General features: G+C 37.7%; 1 pseudogene; it reads right to left on the reverse strand.

Annotated features, from left to right (window-relative positions):
- Positions 1-457: 457 nt before the first annotated feature.
- Positions 458-11434, reverse strand: part of LOC105553916 — a 23555-nt pseudogene continuing 12578 nt past the window's right edge.

The raw sequence follows: 11434 nt of genomic DNA on the forward strand, positions 1-11434 counted from the left end.
GCTCCTCGGAGCTGACCAGGCCCTTGTCTTCTCCCGTTTGTCAGAGGTGAGTCCTGGTACCCGACATAGGAACTTGGTGGCCACTGGGGAGGCTCTGATAGTTTGGCCTCTGCTGCTTCCTGGCTCAGGGCTTGCTCCTCTCAAGTAACCTGCCCGACACCACGTGCCTTGAGAGCCCCTGAGGAGGGGGAGCGCTGACCCAGCCTCCTCATGGCACGCTGCCCTCCCGCGCTCGGCACTTCACCTACTTCCTGGCTTCCCGTGGTCAGTGTCAGTATTTACTCCACTGATTGGCATATTCAGTTCTGAAGGAATGCAAACTGCGTAGGTGCTCTGGCGACACTGTTCGCACTGTTTGTAAAACGAGATAGCGTTTTAGACTAAATTCGTGTCCAAACTAACACGCAAGAGCGGGCCGCAGCTGCAGCTCCTGCATCCATCAGGTCAGGGAGCAGCTCTACCGGAAGAGCCGGTAAGTCCTGGGCAGGCGCCCTTCCTTGCTCGACAGGGCGGTCTGGATGTGCTCATAAGAAGGCAGGTTGGTCAAGTCGCCCAGGCGGCCACTGCCGGCTTCCGTTGGAGCATCTTAGAAGCAGTTCTCTTCACGTCTTCCGGCTTCACGTTGCGGATGAGTGTGCACAGCTCCTGTGGCAGCTTTCTGGAGCGAGTGGCCAGCATCTGCCTCCCCACATCCTCGAAGACCACAGGCCTGGACTCCAGGTTCGTCATAAGCATGGACGTCAGCTGCGCCTGGGCTCGCTCCAGCTCCATCGCGTCCAGGGTTCCGCCCATTAAAATAAACCCCTTCGTGCTGATTTTTACGATTTCTCGAACATGTCTCTGGTGGGCGCTGGCATGGATGCACAGGAGGCCAGTGTCCTCTTAGCTGAGGTGGTAGGAGGTTGCGTTAAACATCCAGTGGTGCCTACTGAGCACGTTGGGTGGAGCCTGAAGAATATGCCCTTGCCGAGGCCGCCAGCCGAGAAGGAGCCGCCTCCGCCCATCATCATGTTCAACACAGCGAAGGAATGAAGTCCTCCTGCCGGAAGGAGGGGCTCTCAAGTCCGACGATGGTGTGTGAGCTCGGGGATGGGGGTTGGGCCCAGGCTGACGTCTCTTTCTAGCGTGGCAATCCCCACAGCGTACTGGGCCATGGATCTGTCAACATCCACGGCCTCTGCGCTCCTCCAGGCCGCCTGGGCCCAGCCTCAGACTCCCGAGTAGCTGGGACTACAGGCACGCTCCACTGCGTCTGGCTAATTTTTGTATTTTGAGTAGAGATGGGGTTTCATCATGTTGACCAGGCTGAGCTGGAATTCCTGACCTCAGATGATCTGCCCACCTCAGCCTCCCAAAGTGCTGGAATTACAGGCATGAGCCACCATGCCTGGCCTGAAATATATTTTAAGTGAGTATAGAATTTTATAGTTTGCCAGTTCTTTCAGCACTGTAAGGGTGTCATTGTGTTTTCTGGCTTCCATGGCTTATGATGAAAAGTTGGCCATTACCTTTATTATTATTCCTTGAAGGTAATGAGTCTATAGTTGATTTTATAATTTTTCTTTGTCATCAGTTCTTCGTAAGTTTACTTTTGGAAAATGCATAGAATATGAAAAGATCATCGTGAATAAATTCTAGCTCAACTTCTTCTGTGAGGTCTGGCATTATTCTAAGTTCTCTTATCTCCAGGGTAAAACCAAAACTGAATCTCAAACTGAAAGTTTTGGGTGTTTACAAGTGCCCCTACTATTTTGGCAGTTCCTGAGTTCCAATTTTTGTCTTTCCAGCCAAATGAGTCTTTTGCTCTCTTTACTTAACATTTTATCCTCTAATTAACTGTGTTTTGCTTATATTCACAATAACTTGCCCTGGGCATATGCAGTTTAAGAATCAGTAAATGACTCGAAATTGCTGGAAGACTATTAGGCTGCATTCTCTATACAGTATTTTTCTTTTCTCCAAGATTTTGACTCCTCAAATCATGGTTGCTTTGGCAGCCTTGAGCTCCAATTTTTGTCTACAAAACCCACAGAGACTGCCACGGGCTCTAAAATGTTGTTTTCTGTTTGACATTTATGTCCAGTGTAGTGAATGAGCAAATGCACCCAGAGGAAATGTAAATCTCACCTCAATATGTTTCTTCTCTACAGAAACTGTGCCCATCAAGACCTGGCTGCCTTGATTGCTTTATAATATCTGCAGACAGGTTTTTGTTTGTTTGTTTAGATGGAGTCTCTCGCGCTGTTACCCAGGCAGGAATGCAATGGCACCATCTCGGCTCACTGCAACATCTGCCTCCTGGGTTCAAGAGATTCTCTTGCCTCAGCCTCCCAAGTAGCTGGGATTACAGGCACCCGCTACCACACCCGGCTAATTTTGTATTTTTAGTAGAGATAGGGTTTCTCCATGTTGGTCAGGCTGATCTTGAACTCCTGACCTCAGGCGATCTGCCTTCCTCGGCCTCCCAAAGTGCTGGGATTACAGGCATGAGCCACCATGCACGGCTTGCAAACAGGCTTTTAAAACATTTTTTAGTCTTATTTTTACAGCTCGTGTTAGTAAGATTGTTAGTCTGATATATTCAGTCATAGAGGCAGAAATATCCATAACAAAATTTAAAGGCCAAACAACATTTGGGTATCTGTGTGTGTGCGTGCGCACACACACACATACACACTCCCTACATGAGTTAATTATGAAACATATGATATCATGGAATAGACTTTGAGGCAAATTTACTCATATTTAGATGGATACTTGGGACTTTTATGGAACTTAATTGCTAAACGTAAAGTGTAGAACTGAGAATGTCATGTCAAAGTCATCTATTACGGGAGTTGTATGCGCTACTTTTAAAAAATATTTGTTATTCCTCCTTGTGAATTTGCTTCATTCTTCCACTTTTTAATGCAAGCCATCTGTCTTTGTTTGTGTGGCTGTAAAGTAATGCATGATACTGATTTATATATATATATAAAGCTTCATTTGGCTTATTTTTCTTCCAGCTGGAAAGTTCAAGACTGGGCACTGGTGAGGACCTCAGCTCCTTCCATTCATGGTGGCAGAAGTCAAAGGGAAGCCAGCATATGCAGGTATCACATGGTGAGAGAGGAACAAGAGGGAGAGGAGAGAGGTGCCAGGCTCTTTTTAAGAACCAACTTTCAGGAGAACTAATAGAGCAAGAACTCACTCACGACAAAAGGATAACAAGAACTAATTGAGCAAGAACTTGCTCTTTACCGAGAGGATGGCACCAAGACATTCATGAGGGATATGTCCGTATGACCCAAACTCCTTGCATTAGGACATACCTTCAACATTGGGGATCAAATTTCAACATGAGGTTTGGTAGGACAAACATCCAAACTATAGCAACATCTAATTTCTGATTACTTATACATTTACTTCGCCAAAAGTTGGAGGCAGATTTCAAGTCCATTGACCTCATGTCTACAATACCTATCTCCAGCTGATTGAATTGAGGTCTGTACTCATTTTTAAATAATGTTAATTCCTAATGCTGACAAGATGTACCAAGCAAGCTTCCTTACACTCCTAATTTAATTATCATCCATATTCTCTTCATTGCTCTCTTGTTTCAATGGATGGATTGTGTCTGCTCCTGCCTGATCGCCAGTGCCTCCATCCTCTCAAATACTTAACTACGGTACTTCAACAGTTTTCTTTTTTCTCTACTTCCTCAATTTTCCATCTCAATTGAATCATTTAAATGGGATATTTGACCTTATTTATGTGGTTAATAATAATAACCTTGTTTTTCTCATCTCGAAGAATAAGTAATATATAAATTTAAGAAACTTCAAACATCTTTTTACTTCTCCCTCTAGATACTGCATCCATTTATCTTGAAGTCTTTACGGCAATACTGCTGAAAGTATTGTCTATACCTACATTCTCTCATTTGCTCTAGAATCTACCTCATTTAGAATTTGCCCTGTCCAATTCACTGAAACTGCCCATGTCAAGGTCACCAGTGATAGTCTCTAATTATTAATAATTGTGGTGATCATTTAATTTGATCTATCAGCTGCACTTAATCATTCCTGTTTGGAACCCTTTTTCACTTGCTCCCAAGACATTTCATTCACTAGTATCTCTCCTATGATAATCCTGACCTTTTTTTTCTTAGTCTTTTGCTGCTTTTTTCTCAAATCCACAGTGAAATAGTGGTGTACACTGGAGCTAATCATTGTAATATTTTTATATTCACACTCACCATATGTGAACCCCAATCTTATATCTTCAGATTTGTATTCTGAAGATGTCTACCTTCTGCCTCTCCCTAATTTCCAGACTCACATATCCAAGTGCCTACTGACATTTCTACTGAAACATCTAATAAGCATCTCAGATTTAACAGATCCAAAAACCTACTTTTTACTTCTCCTTCAAAATGTTCTCTGTAGTTTTCCATAATTCCCTGTGTGAGTTAATAATTCTATTCTTGCACTTTCTCAGGCCAAAAGTTTGGTGTTATTTATATTTCACTCTCTGCCACCATAGCCAATCAAAAATAAAATCTTACTACCTCTATTTTAGAAATATATTAAAAATTTGACTAGTTATTGCTACTCATGCTATCAATAATCTGGTCCAAACCACTACCATGTGTCTAAAGTATTGCAATAGTCTCTTAAGTGGTATCCCTATTATACTCTTGCAGTTCTCCAGTACATTCTCAGCAGAAAAACTGGAGTGAGTTTATTAAAATGTATGTCATATCATGTCTTAATTGTATTTGTCAACTTGGCTGGATTAAGGGATACCTAGACAGCTAGCAAAACATTATTTCTGGGCCGGGTGCGGTGGCTCAAGCCTGTCATTCCATCACTTTGGGAGGCCGAGACAGGCAGATCACGTGGTCAGGAGATCGAGATCATCCTGGCTAACACGGTGAAACCCCGTCCCTACTAAAAAAATACGAAAAACTAGCCAGACGTGGTGGCGGGTGCCTGTAGTCCCAGCTACTTGGAAGGCTGAGGCAGGAGAATGGCCTAAAGGAGGCGGAGCTTGCAGTGAGCTGAGATCCGGCCACTGCACTCCAGCCTGGGCGACAGAACGAGACTCCGTCTCAAAAAGCAAAACAAAACAAACAAACAAACAAAAAACATTTTTTTCTGGATGTTTCTGTGATGGAGTTTCTAGAAGAGATTAGCATTTGAATCAGTATACTGAGCAAGAAAGATAGATCCTAAACAATGTGTGTGGGCAAAATCCACTCTGTTGAGGGCCTGAATGGAACAATAAAAACTAAGAAAGGGTGAACTCTGTCTCTGTTTTCTGAGCTATGAAATCCGTCTTCTCCTGCCCTTGGGCTTTAAGACTCAGGACTTACATCAGCATCCCCCACCTCTACCTCTCTTTAACCTCAGACTGGGAGACATGCCAGCTCGCCGGTTTCCTGTTATATAGGCCTTTGGACTTGAACTGAATTATACTACCAACTTTCTTATTTTATCAGCTTACAGGCAGCATATTATGGGACTTCTCTGCCTTCATAATCATGAAAGCCAATTCTCTTAGTAAGTCTCCTCTTAGATAGATAGATAGATAGATAGATAGATAGATAGATAGATGTCAATAGATACATACATAGAAGAAAGAGAAAGGAAGGAAGGAAGGAAGGAAGGAAGGAAGGAAGGAAGGAAGGAAGGAAGGAAGGTTGGTTGGTTCTACTGGGGACTTCTGACTATTACGCATAGAATTAGATTAAAGCCCAAGTCTTTACTACGTTTTGTATCGTCTTGCTCCAAAAATATCTCTTCAACCTCATCAGCAACTATTCTTCCACTTATTTAGTGCATTGTAGTGGCACTGCCTTCCTTGTTGTCTCTTGATTACATAACAAATATATTAACCTTAAGACCTATACACTTCTGCTCCTTCTGCCTAGAAATGCTCTTATCCAAATATCTGCATGCTGGCTTCCTTATTATCTTAATATATTTATTGACATATTGTCAGTGAGACTCTCTGAATGCTCTATAAAACTTCAGCACCCTTGACAACCCATATTGCTCTTTCTGTTGATTTATTATTTCTATGACTATTAACTACAAAAACTTATAGTCTCACGGTTGTTGGAAGTCTGCCATCAGGGTTCTAGAGTGGTTATATGGTTCTGTTCTGGTGTAGGTTTCTTCCTGGCTTACAGACAGTCCATTTTTTGCTATAGGCTCACACAGCCGTGTCTTGGTTGACACCTGTAGAAAGTGAGAAAGAGCTTTCCCTCTTCCTCTTTTTATAAGGCTGTAAGTCCTATAGGAGTGGGATCTGATCCTTATGACCTCCTTAAACCTTGATTATCTCTTAAAAGTTCTTTTTAAAAATAGATTTAAATATTGGAAGTTTGGGCTTCAACATATGAATTCAGTATGCACTTCAGTTCATAATGATCATATATAGTGTATGTAAAAGTAAATCTATTTATCTTGATGATTTTTGCTTTCTTTCTATAATGTAAGCTACATGAAGTCTTAGATGTTTGTCTGTTTAATTCACTGCTGCATTCTCATTACTAAAAATCAGTCTGGAACATAGAGTTCAAACATATGTATGCAAATGTGAACTGATACCAAATTACCAGAGCACAGTTTGGCAATATACATTGAAATCATTAAAAAAACTATATTCTCTATTGGTAATTTCAGTGTTAGGTACTGATACTAAGGAAATAAGCATTTACTTAGATTCAGAATTCTTTTCTGAGAAACAAGATTGAAAATAACCTAGTAAGCCACATATAATGGATTAGTTCAATGTATTTTAACATTATATGGTAAGATATTATGTGTCAATTAAAAAGATTATGCTGAAGTATATTTAACATCATGGAATAATTATATATTATTATATATGTAATGAAATATATATTTCAACCATTATTCCATAATACTAAATACTTCAGTATAATCTTTTTGAATTATGAGTGTTTGGGAAAGTATCTTATAAAAGTTTTAAAATACCTGCTTTGTTATTTTTATATTAAGATAATAGAGAAATACTTAAATCTGTAGACAGTAATTTCTCAGGTTTGCTATTAATTGCAAAATATAATTGGGGAAGGATTATTTATATTTTCCAAATTGTTCACAAAAATATGTTGATTCTATAATCACAATGTGTATTTAATAATTTGATATAAGAATCATGCTATAAATTATTAGAAAGAAATAATGAGAAATTCTTAACCTTTGCATTTGGAATGACTTCTATAAAAATGAAAGCCATTTGTTTTATAGGTAAAAGTTAAAAAATCACTTTTATGAAAAAGAAAAATCTAAGAACATTGTCACAGAAAGCAAATCTTGGTCTCAGATCAACTATTACGTTGGTCTGTTTTTTGTTTTAGTGAATGCCCTTCCTTTGAGAGAAGATTCTAAAATATTGCTGCACAGAAAAATATTATACAAAACGTAGACAAAAAGGAACTTTAAAAAGATTGTACTGTGAGATGCTTGAAGTTTATACAAACATTCAAATGTACAGTTTTTATAGTCTGGAAATTTAGACAGAAACATACTGCCAACATTCTAGGTCATCCTGACCCAAACTCTTCCTAGAATCGATTTATACAGATATTCCATTCTATTTCTTATCTATGCTTGAACCGAATGCCAAATCACCTGAAAAAAAAATGCTGTGACAACATAAAAGAAGACGTCAGTAAATGAAATAGATTCACATGCTTGGGGAAAAGACTTAGTACTGTAAAGATGCCAGTTCTTTCAAAATTAATACATAAATTCAATACAAATCCATCCTAAATCTCTTTTTGATTTGTTTGTTTTTTGTGGTTGTGGTTGTTTTATAACTTGACATACTGATTCTAAATTTCATCTCAGAGATTAAATGTATGAAATAGCCAAGGTAATAATGAGAAAAAAAAGAAGTATGGAGAGAGGTTTTCATAATAAATCTTTATTAATGGAAAGTGTGGTGCTGATGGAGGAATAGTCAAATAGATTAATGGAAAGCATGGAGAATATGTGTATATGATAATTTATTATGTAATAAAGGTGACATTTCAAATCAATGAGGAAATATTTGATTATTCATGAAATGACTACTTGTTTGGAAACAGAAAAAGTGTATTTCCTACATAATGTTAAATACAAAAACAAATTTCTGCAAGATTATATATGGAAATAAACTGTACATTATGAAGCCAAGTATAATAGAATATTTTTCTAATTTTAAGGTAAGAAAACATATTTAAACATTTCATAAAATCTAAGTAAAATTAAATATACAAGTAAGACCAGATAATAGTTTGTTAAAGTTTATGTAGTGAAGTATTTCATGGACAAACTAAATAGACTAAGAATTTATTATGTGAACTGTTTTAAAGGAACTTTTAGCTGTTAATTAATACATCAGCACTAATTGCAATGATACAACAGTTTTGCAGAGATATTTGCTACAATATATAAAGAGCCTTGAAAATTGTGACAACCTTTATATTAGATGCTGTGGTGGGCCAGACCATCAGGAAAGAACTTATTACTCCACTTTTTCTTGGGAATGTCGGCAGCAGAAAGCCCTCTTTGGGAACAGCTATGCTGTATAAATCCTTCTTACCTGAAGTCTTGCTCCCTTCCCTTAAGCACCTCACAACCAGTAACTAGTAAATGCATTGATAAAAAGATTTAGCCCTTCTACCCCAACTCAGGATAAATCTGAAGGAGTATTTCAGCTTACAGTTTCACATGAAGTTCTCTGAGATCACTTTGATCATGCATCAGAGCCCAAATTCTCCCTCTACCCAATTCAGTGCTCTTCCCTGCCACCTTCCTTGATAGTAATCCATCCATCCCTGTAGGAAGACCCCCTGAAACTATTGCTATGGAATAAAAGATGAAATGCTCCTGATTATTGTAAATACAAAACTGCATGCAGGATTGTGTAAAGACAATGCCAGGTTGGACTGCCAGAATGAGCCAACAGCACATGATGTGCTTCCCCCTGCAGAGAGCCTATGAATGGACGTGCAGTCAGGGAGGTTTCACATCACCAAGATTCCTATCCCAGAAAAGCAGATGTTCATAGCTCTGGGAAAGGAATGCGACCCTCGTGGAAAGCCTATAAATGGATGGGGGGGTGGGGGCGCTCCTGTCCATATGGATAAGATCGAGCTATAAACGCCCTTATCTTGCTGCGGCTCTTCTAGGCCTCTTTAGGGTTAAGGCATACTCCTTTCTGAGAATTTCTGGTCTAACCAGTTGTCTAACTTCATGTCCTGTTTCTATGAATTGTTTGGAACCAGCTTTTGCTGCAACTGTTACTGCTGATTAATATCTTGCTAATCATGGGTTATGGAAAGACTGTCTTCCTGTTTTAAGGTTCTGTTAGAAATTAAACTTCAGGTCCTGTTTCTATGAATTGTTTGTAACCAGCTTTTGCCGTAACTGTTACTGCTGTTCCTGTTTTAAGGCTCTGTTAGAAATTACTGATGCACACACTATACTGTAAATTCTTATCTCTGTATACTGTACTTCTTCATACAGATGTTATGTTAAAGAATTACTTCATCTCCATGTGACCATCTCACCTCATAATCAAATGACCCTAAATCCCTCACTAAACTACCTCTGCCCTCACTAAACTCAATAATAAATGCTGGCATATCCAGTGCATTGTTGGCACCACAGGACCAGAAGGCGGTGACCCCCCCTGGATTCAGCTTTCACTATCTTGTGTGTGTCTATTATTTCTCGACCTGCCAGTCTGCCTGGGAGCAAAGAGAGAGCCCCGTTGCATTGCAGACTGCTAACCAGTTCCCGCAATACATCTCAAAACTAAATATCTAGGAAATTGACCTACAAGTAGAAAATAAACCCAGACACAGGGAAAAATATACAGGTTCATCGAGAGATTGTTTACAATAAGAAAAAGCTTGAAAACACTTAAATATTCATATATTCATATATGAATATTTGAATATAATATACACACATATATAATATGTATATATACACATATGCATATGACATTGTAATATAATACAACAATTAGATTTACTTGAAAATAATTTGTGATAGCATTGGAAATTTTACTGCTACAATGTTAAATGAAAAAAATAAAATTAACTTTTAAACCAGTAAAACTACTCTGTATCTTGCTCTAATGGAATGTACATGTTATCTATGTCCAAGTCCACAGAGTATACAACATCAAGAAGGAACCCTAATGTAATCTGTGGACTCTGAGTGATGAAGATGTGTCAATGTAGATTCATCAATTATTTAAAAAATGTATCACTCTGGTGGAGAATGTTGATAATAGGGGAGTATATATCTGAGGAGGTATTTGGGATATCTTTGTATCTTCTGCTAAATTGTGCTATGTATCTAAAACTGCTCTAGAAAATAGTCTAAATAAACAAACTAGTTAATTACATTTTTAAAGGTAAGTAACAAAACAATGTATGTAATGTGATTCCTATTATGTAAACACATGCATAGGAATAAAGATAATAAATACACAGTAATTCTTTTTCTCCCTATGCTTCTAAATTTTCTGTTTCCCTAAATGTCACATATAAATTAGAAAAATAATTTGTATTTTTAATAAACCTGTTAAAATGGTGACCCAGAAAGATAATTATTACCTTCAATTTATACAGAGTTTATAACAGTGCAAATCTGAGACTTATTAAAGCAAATCATATCCCATTCACATAGTACTATCAGCAGCAGATTTGAGAGTCAAAGTTAAGTTTTTCAAGTTCAGTAGTCTTCCACTTGATCTTCATACACTGTAGAAGAATCATAACATATCCTAAAGAATCTATTTTATATGTATATATGTATCTGTGTATGTGTATATATATTTGTGTATATGTGTATATATATTTGTATATATACATATATAAATATATACATATATACATGTTTATATTTGTGTATATATATACGTATATATATTTGTATATATGTGTATATATATATACACACACACACTCGGAATGGCTTAATCAACATAAACATGGCCTAAGTTATATACAATATTATTATGATTAAAAAGTTAAAAACATTACATTGAGTTAAAGATTTTTCTTAGATTCAAGATCTTTTAGCAGAAGAACATATATATCTTATATTTAATGTAGAATACCTTTTGCAGAGGACTCTCATATATCAGGATCTGAAAGATACTCACTTAAAAAAGTAAATTCTAACACTGAGAAATTTAACTCTTTACATTTTTATTTTAAAATCATGTTGGACTTAAAGAAGCATTTCAGAGACAGTAAAGAGACTTCCCTTAGTCCCTTCTCCCAGTTCCCCACATATTACATAATCATCTTACATCAATCAAAGCTAAGAAATTAATCTTATTATTTTTTTGTTGTTGTTTTGTTTCTTTGTTTTTTTTTTTCTTTTCTTTTTTTCTTCTGGATTTTTTTTTTTTT

This window comes from Mandrillus leucophaeus, unplaced genomic scaffold (genome assembly GCF_000951045.1).
Source record: "Mandrillus leucophaeus isolate KB7577 unplaced genomic scaffold, Mleu.le_1.0 Scaffold617, whole genome shotgun sequence".
Lineage (NCBI taxonomy): Eukaryota > Metazoa > Chordata > Mammalia > Primates > Cercopithecidae > Mandrillus > Mandrillus leucophaeus.